Raw genomic sequence first — 11167 nt, 5'->3', positions numbered from 1 at the left:
ATATTAAACCCAAATGTTTCTTCTGCTGCATTCACTTCATTTTCTTTGGTATAGACTTTGGATGCACAACAGAATGTTAGCACTGGCAAAATAGAAAAGAAGCCATGATTCAACTTTATTTCTCAAACATTATGATAATCCATCCTTTTAAAATAATTTTTGGGTTTTATGGAGCCAAACTTTTAAAGTAGCAGAGAAAAAGAAGAAAATTAATTTGCCTGCAGAGAAAATAACCATGGGAAAGTGGACAATTTAACCTATACACGTGAACTATAAAAAAGGTCATTAAATTTGAAAACTCCTAGTGAATCTATAACTGGCAATAATGCAAGCTCTCTGGGCTATCAATGAGATTTTTTTTTTTTTTAATGTTTTAATAGGATTGAACTTTAAGAACAAACTGCCTTCTTCCTTTCCACCAAGTAGATTTGGGAACAAATGCTCTTAGGTACAAATATAATTAGATCCACACTATAAGGGGGTCATTTTCAAATCTCTTGCATGGAAAGGAAAAGAGCATCGGTAAAGAGAATTGCTCCACTCATATCCCAAGGGACTCAGAAGTATAAAAAAGCAACTAAAATTATTGTTCTACACGGTAGTGTGACTCTCTCTCCCCAGAAACAGAGAGGATAAGGGAAGATAAGAAAGTGCTATTATGGGTAATGCCCAGTAACAAAGAATACATTCTGGCTAGTTAAAGCCAAAAGAGATGGTTTATAGAATCATTGTGCTTTCAGAAAAGACAACCAAAGCCACAACAGAGAATGAGCCACCAAAGGAACCACCTCTTCTATGATAAGGAAGCCACCTACTGAACTAAGAGACTAACCTTAGAGCTATTTCTTCTCAATCTATACAATACACTGTAACTAGAAAGCGCCTTCCATGACTGATAAAGCACTACTGGTTTCAGAACCATGTTATAATGGTCATGATCAAAACAATGTCCAATTCAGTCCTCTTGATGCCTGTGATGCTGCTGACTGGACACTGATCCCTCTGCTGAGTGTCTGGTGAAATAAATAAATGCATTATTAAATAGGAAAGTAAATAAGGCTCCACAATTTTGCTTACCAGCAGGACTCTCAGAAGGAGCAAATTTCCAGCATCACCCTCACTTTCTATTTTCCAAATGCATGCAAATATTTCTAAATCACTCTGCAATCTTACCTTGCAAAGGAATCTAAGTACTGTGATTTTCAGTTTTCCAGCCTCTAAAGTTCAGGAAATATCACTAGAAAGAAGTTCGAAAGTATGTCATAAACCAATTCACTAACAATGTCTTTTGACATTATGAATTTTGATTGAAACATCTTTAATAATTAATATTTATTCTTTGATGCTTCTTCTGGCATGTTCAGTCCAATACATCTAATAACCTCCAGGCAAGCTGATCCATTTATAATTCATGCTTGTGAGAAACCAGGAAAGGGAGAACTAACCCTATCTCCAAAAAAAAAAAACACCCAAATCTATTTTTTTTCTCAATACAGATAGTGAGGATTTAGATAAAGGAGAAATACCTAGAGATACATGACTGGTAATATAGCTTTTTACCAACCACTGAGTTTTTTTTTTTTTTTTTCTTTCTTAATTTCTGGAAAGTACACTATCCTAGGCAGAATTATAAAATAATCCCCAGATTCCCAACCCCTGCAGCATACATCCTGTTTAATCCTCTCCTCTTGAATGGGTGAGATGTAGATATGATGGATTTCACTCTCATTATTATATTATATAAGATAGCAAAGGCTAAGGCATTTTGCAGATGAAATTAAGATTCCAAATCAGTTGACTTTGAGCAAATATAAATGAAGATCATCCCAGGTGAGTATGGTTTAGTCTGGGAAAGCTCTTAAAAAGGTACTGAGCCCTCCATTCAAAGAGATTCTCCTTCCAGCATATAAGAAGTAAGCTGCCATGTTTTGAGAGACAGGCGCCACATGTCAATGACCAGAGGGTGGCCTCTCTGAGCAGAGTGATCTTAGTCTATAGCTACCAAGAAATAGAGATCTCAGTCAAAGAGCTTCAAGAAAATTTGTTTCCAACAACTAAGGAGTTCGGAAGAGGACTTCGGATGTGCTTAAGATGAGTTTGCAGCCCTGGGGCCAACACTTTTGTTATTGTTATTATTATTATTACTGTTGTTGAAGTACAATTGACATACAATGTTATATTAATTTCAGGTTTACAATTTACTGATTTGACAATTCTATATATTACTCAATGCTCACCACAATAAGTGTAGTCACCATCTATCACCATATAACATTATTACAATATTACTGACTATATTCTGTATGCCATACTTTTTATCTCCATGAGTTACTTATTTTATAACTGGAAGTTTGTATTTCTTATTTCCTGTCACCTATTTCACCCATCCCCTCACCTCCCCCTGTACCCCACCCCCTCAACTAGCAACCACTAGTTTGTTCTCTGTATTTAAGAGTCTATTTGGCTTTTTGTTTGTTTATTCATTTGTTTTGTTTTGTTTTAGAACCCACATGTAAGTGAGATCATATGGTATGTATCTTTCTCTTTCTGATTTATTTCACTTAGCATAAAACCCCCTAGGTCCATCCATGCTGTTGCAAATGGCAAGATCTCATTCTTTTTTATGGTTGAGTAATATTCCATTGTATACCACATCTTCTTTATCCATTCATCTATCAGTGGATACCTGGGTTGCTTCTATACCTTGGCTATTGTAAGGAATGTTACAATAGATATATGGGTGCATATATCTTTTCAAATTAATGTTTTCATTTTCAAGATATACTACAAAGCTATAGTAATAAAAATAGTATGGTAATGGCACAAAAATTGACACAGAGATCAATGGAACAGGATAAAGAGTCCAGAAATAAATCCTTACCTACCAGGATCAATTAACCTATGACAAAGGAAGCATGAATACACAATCAGGAAAAGATAGTCTTTTCAATGCATGGTGTTGGGAAAACTGAACAGCTACATGCAAAAGAATGAAACTGGACCACTTTCTCACACCATACACAAAAATAAACTCCAAATGGATTGAAGACCTAAATGTGAGACCTGAAAACTCCTAAAAGAGAACATAGGCAGAGATCTCTGGGACATCAGATGTGTCTCCTCTGGGACATTATGGATATGTCTCCTCGGGCAAGGGAAACAAATACACGCGCACACACACACACACACAAAACTGTTGGGACTACATCAAAATAGATTAAAAAAAAAAAAAAAAACCTTTCACACAGTGAAGGAAACTATCAACAAAATGAAAAGGCAAACTAGGGAATGAGAAGATGTTTGAAAATTATATATCCAATAAGGGATTAATATCCAGAATGTATGAAGAATTTATATAACACCAAAAAAATCCAATTACAAACCAGGCAGAGGGCCTAAATAGACATTTTCCCAAAGAAGACATACAGATGGTTAACAGACACATGAAAAGATGCTCAACATTACTGATCAATAAAAACCACAATGATATATCACCCCATATCATTCAGAATGGCTAGTACCCAAGAAAGATAGAGAAGTAAAGAAAAAGAAAAAAGGGGGCGCCTGGGTGGCTCAGTCGTTGGGTGTCTGCCTTCGGCTCAGGTCATGATCCCAGGGTCCTGGGATCGAGCCCCACATTGGGCTTCCTGCTCAGCGCGGGAAGCCTGCTTCTCCCTCTCCCACTCCCCCTGCTTGTGTTCCCTCTCTCGCTGTGTCTCTCTCTGTCACATAAATAAATAAAATCTTTATTTAAAAAAAAAAAAAAGAAAAGAAAAAGAAAAAAGAAGTAACAAGTGTTGGTGAAGATGTGGAGAAAAGGGACTGTTGATGTACTCTTGATTGGAATGTAAAATGGTGCAACCACTGTGGGAAATAGTATAGTGGTCCCTCAAAAATTTAAAAATAGAAATATCATATGACCCAGTAATTCCACCACTGGGGATTTACCCAAAGAAAATGAAAACACTAATTCAAAAGATATGTACACCTCAGCCAACATTTTGCAGCTTTGTGATCCCCTGAGCAGAGAATTCAGCTCTATGCCCAAATTGACTATATCCAAATTGATTTAAAAAGGGTACCTGAAATCAATATATTGAATTATTTACTCGTTTGATGTCCCCCTAGATTTTAACATTCCAGGTAATGCACCACAGTAAGATACAAAATGGGAGAAAGCTGTGCCTTTACTCTGGAAAGTGAAACAGTAGTTTTGAGAGCATGCTTATTGCCTTTTCTCAAATTGATTTTATATACAACATTTATAGAATTTAAAGATATGGAATTTTATTCCTGTGAAACTATCCAAATCTAGACACCCAAGTTTGATGTCTGCTGGAAAGAAAAAGTGAAGCAGTTCAACACACTAATATGGTTTTAATATGTACATTATAATGGTAATCATTTTATGCCTTATATATTCTTCCTCAATGTTCAATGGAAATATCGCTCACACTGTGGCAAATAATCTTTGCAACATTTTTTCTTCCATATGTTTAATATTCTATAATAATACCCTGATGAACTTCAAACAAGTTAATTTGCCTTATAGAGTTGGTTATTTTAGTCAATGGGTCACTATTAACCAAGACTTTTGGGTGTACCATCTGAAAAGGTCCCTCTTTCCATCATTCATATTTTACCCTAATTCAGAGATAATAGCCACTCACCTAATTTGTCTTATTCTGTTTAGTTTATGTAAAGACATACCCACAAACATCCCCACTGCAGCTAGTTACTGTAAGAACACTGCCAAAATCCAAAGAATTTTTCCCTCATATATGCATGCTATTATAGATTCACAGGAGAAAAATGCTACAAGGTGCTTTCAAGATATTGTTTGTCTCTCCACATCTTCATGTTCACAGTGCCCACATGAGATTATTTCCATGAATAATGAAATGGTAAAATTGTCCGTTGTCTCGTTTTCTTTGTTTTGGCTTTATCTTTTTTATAACTGACCTGCTAATGTTACTTTTTTTTTTTTTCCCACTCAGGTATTTTTCAGTTAAACTTCTGTGTACATTAAATTCTTGTTTCATAAATTATTCTGCAAAGGTATAGTTAGTAATCCTAGGTCATTATTTAGCTATTTCAACATATGGATTTTTCATCCGTTTCCTCATTTGATTGGTGGAAACAAAGCAAAACTCCGTATCTTTTCAGTTAATATATTTTTGTGACGAAAAAAATGCCACTTGTTTCAGGTTGCAAAAATGGATGTTGGCTATAAATTCTTTTTCTGCTGCTATATATTTAATATTAAAGACCATTGTAATGAGAGTCAGGAGACCCGTCAAACCTCAATACATGTGACACCATATGTAAACTTGGGCAAGAGTCATCAACTTAATTAGGCCTTTCTTTCTCCATCAATAAAATAAAATAATAGGATGATCTCAAAGCCCCTTAGAGTTCTGATGCTTCTCACTTTTTAATACATAATTTTCTCAAATGTCTTAATTTCAAAAATCTTTCCTGGAATATACTGTGCAGACAAGTGGACTTCCATTTATATTTATGCACAATTATCCAAAGCCTGCATTTTCAATGCAGAAAATATGGCATAGGGCATGAAGCTTGGGAGATATTCAAGTATTTCTTTTCTTCTTTTTGAAATTCCCCGGTGCCCAGACTTTCCTAGTTAAGAGTTCTTACACTGAGGTCTGAAATTTGATTGCATTGAAGCATCAGAATATCTGCAACCTGCAATGTTTGTTTACCCTTATATAACCTAATCTTCCCTCTGCAACAGATAAGAACTTCCTATGGAGAAAAATCTGCTGCTCCAGGAGAGAGCCCAAGTGATTTCAAGCTTGCAACTTCAAGTGTGCAGCATGTTAATATTGTTTCTGCCCCGTTCTATCTCCATGGCTGCAGCTTGTTTGGGGGTGCTCTTGTTAACTCAGTCTGCATGAATAAACCATAAATAAAGCTTTGTTCATTCTGTCAATACTTTCTGCATTTCCCAAAGCATGACATGAAATTTCCAATGTAATTTTTTAAAAGGCTGAGGAATGCATGGTCAATTAAAAAAAAAAAAAAAGTCTAGAACTACAACTAATGTAAAAGAGTAGAGAGTAAGATTGGCCCAGGAAAAAGGTTACTTAGGGAAAGACTTCAAAGAGTCAAATATCTTCAGGTTGGTTCCCACTTGTCCCACATCAAGAACCAGTTCTTCCCATTGGGCTGCATAAAAAAAAGATTTGCTGCCAGCTCGGTGCTTAATGACCTCAGAGCTGGGAGCTCAGCAGGGTAAGAGTTGGAGCAGTTACTGTAGGAAAGCAAAACAACCCTTCTTTGGGAAAGCTATCTTGTTACAGAACATATATTCACAATATATTTTTAACAATAGAAATACTTTTGGTATATACTGATCATGTCCATTTAAGGATGTGATGAAAACATTCTGCTTTCTGGATTAAATAAAGAATTATCGGGGCGCCTGGGTGGCTCAGTTGTTAAGCATCTGTCTTCTGCTCAGGTCATGGTCCCGGAGTCCTGGGATCGAGCCCCGCATCGGGGTCCCTGCTCCGCGGGAAGCCTGCTTCCCTCTCTCCCACTCCCCCTGCTTGTGTTCCCTCTCTCCCTGTGTCTCTGTCAAATAAATAAATAAAATATTTTTTGAAAGAAAGAAAGAGAGAGAGAGAGAAAGAAAGAAAGAAAGAAAGAGAAAGAAAGAGAAAGAAAGAGAAGAAAGAAAGAAAGAGAAGAAAGAAAAGAAAAAAGAAAGAAAGAAAGAAAGAAAGAAAGAAAGAAAGAAAGAAAGAAAGAAAGAAAGAAAGAAAGAAAGAAAGAAAGAAAAGAAAGAATTATCTACACTTCTGCCAAAAAAACATAATCTTATACCCCAAACTGTTCCTGGACTTCCAACACTAGTAAAAGAGGCATTCCTTTTATCTTTACCCCCCTGCAAGCAGTGAAATTGCAATTTTGATTCTGACAGGAAAAGGGTTTACAAAGATTCCCTCACATGGGCCTTCATATTGAAATACAATTCTGTAAGGTCATTTAAGAGCTCTTAAATTATATTTAGAAACAAGTTCCAAAAAAGAGTATTTTACAGGACAATGAATGAAAATATGGATAAGGAGGGGGAAAAGAAAGTCTTGTTATCTCTACAAAGTCTAGTTTCTCTATTATCTTACAGAGAGTGTAAAGCCAGAGAGGTGAAATTACTTGCTCAAAGTAACACAGCAATAAGAGATATTTGCAAACATTTCTCTTCTATCACAGCTGTTTCTCAACTGCAGGTGTGAGTAAATTGTAGTCTGAAATGTTTCACTGCATGCTGAGTGGATACATTGTGATGGCAAATTCATAAAGCAAAAAAAGGCATCTTTTCTGGAATTCACCATACCTTCTCTCTGCATTCCTCTAATATTCAACCTCATCTGTCACCCCTCTAATAGTCATTATTGTATGTTAAATATGTTCTCAGTTTGTGTGATCTCCAGAGTTACCAAGTTAGGAGCTGAGAGTCGAGGTATTAGAAAAATTGGAAGAATTTCACAGATAAAGTTGATGGTAAGCATGAACAGCAACGTACATTTGAGTACAGAGTGCAATACATAATTTTTGAAAATCTGGGAATTCTGTGCCATAAATCTAGAAAATAATCGTTATTTAGTCCCATTTTATTTCTCCCCACATTAGGTCTCCATTCATCAGATACTGATTTCAATGTTCATGCCACTGCATGTGGAAGCTCACCAACCCTATTACATGGTTTGCCCAGGAAATTCGTTACACAATATTTCCCAGCTTCCTTTGCACTTGGGAACAAAGGGCACAAGATCAGGTTCTAGCCAACAGACGGTGAGTAGCAATGGTGAGCATTAATTCCAGGTCATGTTTATAAAAATGTCACCCCATTTATTTTCTGTGTTTCCCTCTACTTTTCTTTCCTGGCTTTATGCAAATGAACACAATTATCCTCAAGATCATGGTGGAACCACAAGATAAAAAGGAGGTGGGTCCCTGGAACATCAATTGGAGGAAAACCACCTGCTATAAAGAACATCCACTTTAGAATTTGGATGAGCTTTTTTGTTTTTTGAGCCATTATACCCACCGGAGTTTATTACAGTTGCTATCATTAACTAATATGCTACCTAACCAGTGATAATCTTATTTTAATTCCTACTCATCTTGCCTTGCCAGGAAAAGCCCATAAAAATAAAATGATAGGGGCATCTGGGTGGCTCAGATGGTTGAGCATCTGCCTTTGGCTCAGGTCATGATCTCCAGGTTCTGGGATGGAGCCCATGTCTTGCTCCCAGCTCAGCAGGGAGTCTGCTTCTCTCTCTCCCTGCCCCCTCCCCCTGCTTGTGCTCTCTCTGTCTCTCTCTCTCTCTCAAATGAATAAATAAAATATTTTTAAAAATAAAAAACAAAATGATAAATACTTCCTAAATGTTAATCCTAGTTTATATGATGCAGCAATTCCTTACTTGAGGCACCTGTCTCCCTGGGACTGGGGTTGCCCTCCTTCCCCTCAGCCTATACTTGAGAGTTATTACTTTAAATGACAGATAGTCCTGAGGGAGTGTGGTATGTTATAAAAAATGTCCAGCAATGGTCAGAAATACCAATTAATGTCTCATATCTTCCATGATACCACTAGCATTCATCAGATCCTTTCAACACCTTAAACCAAAGGAATTTTAATGTGGGGATTCCAGTCAGGCAGTGGTAATAGGACAAAAGGAGGAATGCCATCTTTTTTTAGTAGGGAAATTGGGAGCAAAGGGAGGTCTCAGCCTTTAAAGCCTTTCTCAATGGGTGGATACTGACACCAATTCTACATCAAGTCAGTGCCATCTGGGGCAGTAAAAATATGCCACTTTTTTTTTTTCCTACTGTTTGAAAGTACTTCCAAATATGTCTTACTAAACACTGTATTATATCTCAGGAATTTTTACCCCACTTAATATAGATCTTCATGTTATCAACTTTCTGTTACCTTAAATTTGCCCTGTGAACTCTTGGAAATTTGAAGTCTATCCAAGTTATATACACCATATACTTAGTTAAGGCAAATTTTAACATCCAGACAACTGGGGGTGGGGCATAGTAGGAAGACTCTAGGCTTGCCTCCTCCCACGAACACAGCTAGATAACCAACAAATCATTCTGAATACCCAAGAAATGACCTGAGGACTGATAGAACAAACTGCACAACTAGAGGGAGAAAAGAGGTCCCAGCAAAGAAGTTAGGAAGTGTGCAGCTGAGGTTTAGAGGAGAAATGGATCCCGGGTGCTGTGGAAGGGAGAAAGGCAGAAGAGAGAGGAGCACACAGGGCAATGCACCAGGAGAACATTTCCCCACAGCCATTTGGCTGGGAAAACGAGAGGGGCAGATTTTTGTGAGTTTTTACAACCTGCTGGCTATACCTCAAAGAAGGGGGTCCCTTGGGCTTGGCTGGGATGGAGCCCTGAGGGCGTTACCCTACTCCTGGAAAGAAGGCACACAAGCAAGGCAGGGGCAGACAGCATGATCTGAAGATTTCCCAAAGCGCATGGAAAGCCTGTCCCTCTTATTATTTTTTTAAGATAGATTTATTTATTTATTTATTTATTTATTTATTTATTTATTATTTATTTATTTATTATTTATTTATTTATTTATTTAAGAGAGAGAGAACACAAGCAGGCGGAGTAGCAGGGGGAGGCAGAGGGAGAAGCAGGCTCCCCGCTGAGCAGGAAGCCCTATGCGGGGCTCGATCCCAGGACCGTGAGATCATGACCCGAGCAGAACGCAGTTGCTCAACCAACTGAGCCACCCAGGAAGGCTGTCCCTCTTAAAGTGCATCTGTGAGAGGCAGCATTCAGAGAGATGCCTCTCCAAGGACAAAAGAGCCAGACGGTGCCATTTCCCTCCTCTGGCCCTCAGCACAGGTGCAGAGACACCTGCTGAGAGAGGCTAAATCAGACACTGGCTGTTTAGCCTGCTTCCCTCCAAATTCCACAACCTTGTGCTCTGGCATGACTGGCCTTCTGGGTAAGACCTGCATCAGTCCTAGCACGGCAAGACCCTCCCCCAAAAGACCAGTGCAGGCCCCTGCCACATCAGGTCCCTAAAGTTTGGAGTTTTTTTGTTTTTTGTTTTTTAAGATTTTATTTATTATCTGAGAGAGAGTATGAGGAGGGGGAGAGGCAGAGGGATAGGGAGAGGGATGAGCAGACTCCCCCCACTGAGCAGGGAACCTGACACAGAGCTCAATCCTAGGACCCTGAGATCATGACCTGAGTTGAAGTCAGACACTCAACCAACTGAGCCACCCAGGTGCCCTCCAAAGTTTGGAGTTTTAAAGGTCAACAGGTGTCGCTGGGATAGAGCTCAAAGTGCACTTGCATAATAAAGGCATATATGAAAAAGACACAGCTAATATCATCCTTCATGGGGAAAACTGAGAGCTTTTCCTCTATGGTCAGGAATAAGACAGGGATACCCACTCTTACCAGTTTTATTTAACATAGTACTGGAAGTCTTGGTCTCAGCAAACAGACAACAAAAGAAATAAGTCATCTAAATCTGCAAGGAAGAAGTCAAACTTTCACTATTTGCAGATGAGATGATATTCTATATGGAAAACCCAAAAGACTCCACCAAAAAATTTCTAGAGCTGATACACAAATTCAGTAAAGTCACAGGATACAAAATCAATGTACAGAAATCTGCTGTATTTCTATACACCAATAATAAGCAGCAGAAAGAGAAATCAAGGAATCAATTCCATTCACAATCGCAACAAAAACCATAAGATACCTAGGAATAAACCTAACCAAACAGGTAAAATATCAATATTTTGAAAGTTATAAAAAACTGATGGAAGAAATTGAAGATGACATAAAGAAATGGAAAAACATTCCATGCTCATGGATTGGAAGAACAAGTATTTTTTAAATGTCTACACTACCCAAAGCAATCTACACATTTAATGCAATCCCTATCAAAATACCACCAGCATTTTCCACAGAGCTAGAATAAACAATCCTAAAATTTGTATAGAACCACAAAAGATCCCAAATAGTCAAAGCAATCTTGAGAAAGAAAAGCAAAGTGGGAGGCATCACAATTTTGAACTTCAAGTTATATCACAAAGCTGTAATAATTAAGTCAGTCTGGTACTGGCACAAAAATAGACACATAGGTCAATGGAAC

General features: G+C 37.8%; 1 long non-coding RNA gene across 1 annotated transcript in view; it reads right to left on the bottom strand.

Annotated features, from left to right (window-relative positions):
• Positions 1 to 1172: 1172 nt before the first annotated feature.
• The window catches only part of LOC129045995 (uncharacterized), a 345862-nt gene continuing 335867 nt past the window's right edge, over positions 1173 to 11167 (bottom strand). Inside the window, exon 4 of the long non-coding RNA XR_010409386.1 lies at positions 1173 to 1237. This is a non-coding gene — a long non-coding RNA (uncharacterized LOC129045995). The remainder of the gene's footprint in view (positions 1238 to 11167) is intronic.

This window comes from Mirounga angustirostris, unplaced genomic scaffold (genome assembly GCF_029215605.1).
Source record: "Mirounga angustirostris isolate CCGP_5_RB_7025 unplaced genomic scaffold, mMirAng1.0.hap1 SCAF_2, whole genome shotgun sequence".
In the NCBI taxonomy this organism is placed as follows: Eukaryota; Metazoa; Chordata; class Mammalia; order Carnivora; family Phocidae; genus Mirounga; species Mirounga angustirostris.
This window is presented reverse-complemented; position numbering and strand designations above follow the sequence as displayed.